Source organism: Grammomys surdaster, unplaced genomic scaffold, assembly GCF_004785775.1.
Source record: "Grammomys surdaster isolate TR1022 unplaced genomic scaffold, NIH_TR_1.0 61, whole genome shotgun sequence".
NCBI lineage: Eukaryota > Metazoa > Chordata > Mammalia > Rodentia > Muridae > Grammomys > Grammomys surdaster.
The window spans coordinates 13085325-13090929 of NW_021604563.1; positions in this window are offsets into that span (position 1 = coordinate 13085325).

The window sequence follows — 5605 nt, forward strand, 5'->3', positions numbered from 1 at the left end:
CTTCCTCTACCCAAAAGACAAAGAGGCTGAGAAAAAAATTAGGGAAATGACACCCTTCCAAAAAGTCAGAAATAGTATAAAATACCTTGGTGTTAATGAAACCAAACAAGTAAAAGATGTGTATGACAAGAACGTCAAGTCTCTGGAGAAAGATATTGAAGAAGACGTCAGAAGATGGAAAGATCTCCCATGTTCATGGATTGGCAGGAATAGTGTAGTAAAAAAGGGCAATCTTGTTGAAAGCAATCTGCAGATTCAGTGCAATCCCCATCAAAATCCCAACTCAATTCTTTATAGGGTTAGAAAGAGTTTGGAATAAGAAAAATGCAGGATAGTGAAAACAATTCTCAACAATAAAAGAGGTTTTGGGGAAATCCTCATCCCTGACCTAAAGGTTTACTACAGAGCGATAGTGATAAAACTGTATTGTATTGGTACAGAGACAGGCAGGAAGATCAGTGGAATAGAACTGAAGACCCAGAAATGAACCCACACACCTATGGTCACATGATCTTTGACAAAGGAGATAAAACTGTCCAGTGGGAAAAGGACAGCATTTTCAACAAATGGTGCTTGTTCAACTGGAGGTCAGCACATAGAAGAATGCAAATCTATCCATTCTTATCTCTTTGATCAAAGCTCAAGTCTAAGTTGAGAAAGGAACTTCACATAAAACCAGATACACTGAAACTAATAGAAGAGAAAGTGAGGAAGAGTCACGAATACTTGGGCAGGGAAAAAAGTTTCAGAACAGAACACCAATGGCTTATGCTCTAAGATCAAGAATTGACCAATGGGACCTCATAATATTGCAAAGCTTCTGTAAAGCAAAAGACACTGTCAATAGGATAAAGCTGCAACCAATATATTGGAAAAAAAATCTTGACCAATCCGATATCCGATAGTGGGCTAAAGAACTCAAGAAATGAGATTCCAGACAACCGAATAACCCTATTAAAAATAGGGTACAGGGCTAAATAAATAATTCTCAACTGAAGAAACTTGAATGGCAGAGAAGCAACTAAAGAAATGGTCAACATCCTTTTTTTTTTAGTTTAATACATATCTTTATTTTTTTTCTTTTTTTGGATATTTTATTTACATTTCATATGTTATCCCCTTACCCCATCCCCCACCCACCCGGGAACCCCCCCATCCCCTTACCCCTCCTCCTTCTTCTCCATGGTGGTGATTCAGTTCTTCTTAGAAGGAGCAACAAAATACTCAAGGGAGCAAATATGGAGACAAAGTGAGGGACAGAAACTGAAGGAGGGGCCATTTGAAGACCTTTCCACCTGAGTATCCATCCCATGTGCAGTCACCAAAGGTAGATGCTGATGTGGAAGTCAGGAAGTGCATGCCGATAAGGGCCTGATATGGATTTCTCCTCAGAGGCCTTCAAGAGTCTAACATATTCAGAGGCAGATGCTCACAACTAGCCATTGAACTGATCATGAGGTTCTCAATGGAGGAGTTAGAGTGAGGACTGAAGGAGCTGAAAGGGTTTGTGGCACCATGAGGAGAGCAACAATACCAACCAACCACAGCTCCCAGGGTCCTAACCACCAGCCTGGGAGCACTTATGGAGGGATCCAGGGCTTCAGCTGAATATGTAAGACTGGAGGGCCCTGCCGGGCACAGGTGGAAGGAGAGATCCTTGACCTCATGAAGGCTGGATGCCCCAGGGGGTGGGAATTTTGAGGGTGGGGAAGTGAGAGTGGGGGGGTATGTGGGGGTTACATCCAATGGTCAACATCCTTAGTGATCAGGGAAATGCAAATCAAAACAACCCTGAGGTTCCACATTATCACAGTTAGAATGGCTAAGATCAGAAACTCAGATGACAGCAGATGCTAGTGAAGATGTGGATAAAGAGGAACACTCCTCCATTGTTGGTGGGATTTCAAGCTGGTACAACCAATCTGGAAATCAGTCTGGCTTGACCTCAGAAAATTGGACATAGCATTACCTGAGGACCCAGCTATACTACTCCTGGGCATATTCCCAGAAGATACTCAAACATATAACAAGGACAAATGCTCCACTGTGTTCATAGCAGCTTTATTTATAATAGCCAGAAGCTGGAAATAACCGAGATTTCTTTTAACTGAGGAGTGGATACAGAAAATGTAACACATTTACACAAGAGAGTATTACTCAGCGATTAAAAACATTGAATTTGAGAAATACTTAGGTAAATGAATGAAACTAGAAAATATCATCCTGAGTGAGGTAACCCAATCAGAAAAGAACACACATGGTATGCACTCATTGATAAGTTGATATAAGCCCAAAAGCTCACAAAATCAAAGATACAACTCACAGACCACATAAAGCTCATGAAGAAGGAAGATCAAAGTGTGGGTGTTTTAGTCCTTCTTAAAAGGCACAAAAAATATTCATGGGAGCAAATATAAAGACAAAGTGTGAGACAGAAACCAAAGGAAGGGCCAACTGGAGACTGCTACACCTGGGGATTCACCCCATGTGCAGTCACCAAAGACAGATGTTTATGTGGATGACAGGAAGTCCATGCTGACAGAAGCCTGATATAGCTGTTTCCTTAGAGGTCTGACAGAGCCTGACATATACAGAGGCTGATGTTCACAGCTAACCATTGAACTGATCATGGGGTTCCCAATGGAGGAGTTAGAGAGAAGACTGAAGGGGCTGAAGAGGTTTGTGTCCCCATGGGGAGAGCAATAATACCAACCAATCAGAGCTCCTAGGGTCTAAACCATCAGCATGGGAACACGTATGGAGGGATGCATGGCTCAATGTGTATATGTAGGGGAGGAAGGCCTTGTTGGGCATAGGTGGGAGAGAAGGTCTTTGGTCCTTTGAAGGCTGGATACTCCAATGTGGGGAAATTCGAGGCCAGGGGAGGTGGGAGTGGGTAGGTACATAGGGACACATCCTCATAGAAGCAGAAGGAGGGGAGATGGGATAGGGGTGTCTGGGTAAGGGAGAAATGGGGAAAGGGGATATAACATCTGAAACATAAATAAAATATCCAATAAAAATTAATTTTAAAAAAAGAAGATACAATAGAAGAAATTGATATATGTCAAAGATCATATTAAATCTAAAAAAGTGACTTAAAACATCTAGAAAATTTGGAATATCATAAAAAGACAAGAAGTCCTACATAAGAATAATAGGAAGAGAAGAAAGGGAAGACTCCCAGCTCCAAAGCCCAGAAAATATTGTCAACAAAATTATAGAAGAAAACCTTCTCAATCTAAAGAAAGAGATACCTATAAACATACAAGAAGCTTATAGAACATCAGTTTGACTGGACCAGAAATGAAAATCTTCCTGTCATATGATAATAAAAACACGAAATATGCAGGAAAAAATGAGTATTAAAAGCAACAAGGGAAAATGTAAGGTAAAATGCAAAGGCAGACTTTTCAGAATTACCCCTGACTTCTCAGCTAGAAGAGCTTGGACAGATATTTTGCAACCTTCTACACTTCTTGATAAGTAATTGTCTTTTCTTTCTGGATATAAAAATTAAATCTTTTGTTATTTTAGAAAATTCAGTTTATAAAATAAAATGATGTTCATCTCCAATAGTGTTACAGATCCATGTCTTCTGATTGTTGTTTTAAAGGATATCATTACTGGTAAGAATCATATTCTGTTTTGTGAAACTCCATAAGAATCTTTGTATATACTCTGCAGTATATGTTACCTATATTCTTTTATTTATTTACATTTCATTGAGAAAGCTACACAAAATAAGAACTCATGTATGCATGCTTCTTTGTAAAAATATAATTCTTAATTTTAGGCTAGAACAAGAAAGTAGGCTTCAGACATAAAAATGACTTTGAGCTAGGACAAGGAAGTTGGCTTAGATATTTTGGTCATCCTGATAAGCCCTTAGAAACAGTGATCACTGGAGTGTTCATGGAATTTTGTTTATTGCCTTGCTTGTTCTTGACTATTTGTGTTTATTGTCTTACTTGTTTCTTGACTATTTGCATCTACTGCATTGCTAACTTCTCAATCTAGAACTATCCTTAATACTTGCATGTAATTAAAATGGTATAAAAGCAAAAAGGAAGGGGGATGGGATAGAGGGTTCCAGGGAGGAGAAATAGGGAAGGGGATTACTTCTGAAATGTAAATAAATAAAATATCCAACTAAAAAAATAAAAAGTAAAGAAAAACCCAAAAGATTCAATACTTTAGCCTGGTGAAGTAAATTATACACAGATGAATAGGGAACCACAACAAATCTATTTTATCTTAGTTTTAAGATGACATAGGAGCTTTCTACTTAAAGACCGAAAGACTATCCATTTTCATGCTTGAATTTAAGAAAGCATGAGCAATCTCTTAGAAATATGAAAGGATATAGGGGATGATCCAATAACAATAGACTATTATTGGGACAACCAATACCAAGGAATATCTGTATGTTCATAATCTTTTTAGTCTCTAGGTATAGCATTTTTTCCTTCCTTTTGAGTATAGGTTTATATTTATCCTGAAGTAGGATTTCTTTGTGATTAACTCTTACAAAGAAAGGCTTAAGAAGGTTATGCTAATACATTTTGTTTTACTACTAGCTTTGGGGAAAATAAACTATTATGTCTATGAAATCTTGGAAAACAATTCTACTTCTTATGGCTTGTTTCCTGGAAGATTGAGAACGAGAGCTAGGAAAGTAGGGTGAAGTCTGAGAGAAACTGTCTCGGGGATTGTCTTGAAGGGCCTTTACTTTGAGGTATCTTTTGCTGAATTCCAACAATCTAAATTTAATCATGAATAAATAAATAACCAAATGGCAAGCCTTTTTCATTTTCAGCCACCTTGTTTTAAGATATTTGAATGTCTTCCATGACAAGTATTATTCTAAATTTTATGAATCTATTTACTTAAATGCAAAGAATAAGATGCATTAAATCTACACTCAGTACAAGAAAAATGGTACACTGTGGTGTGCATGCTTTCTTCATATTGTATCCATTTAAATGCAGGTGACCCATGACAATAAAAAATGTTTTCCCTTAGATGGGTCATATATATAGTAATGATGGAGTGATTAAGACATTGCAATTTGGGCCTCATTTGGTCAAGATGTTAGTTTCAAATCTTATCTTTGTTTTGGTGCTTCATTTACATTAGAATTAGTACTTTTAAAGAGGATTTTTTCTAAGTTACAATTTAATAGAATGAAAAAAGAAACTAAACAGAAGTTTAACAGTTGTAGGAGAAAGTCTATGTCTGATAGAAGGTAACTACATCCTATTTTGGCTTCTAAATATACATAAGGTAACTAAATTGCAAGATGAAGGCCACTATGAAGTTTGACCTTTTAAAAACATTATGAGGATCAGTCATTGTGAATAGCCTTTAATGTAATGTTAAATACAATGATATCTGAAGCTTCTAATTTCTGAATGTTAAATGCAATGGTGTCTGAAGCCTGTGCTTCTAATTTCAGCACTGTGTAATTTTTTCTCAGTAAATGAAGATCTATATTTTATTCTTTAGTTTATTTTTTCTAGAAAATTTTTCAAAACTAACAACTCCTTTTTAAAATACTGAATATGTATTTAATAGTGAATAAGTTGAGTACTGAGAACTATAT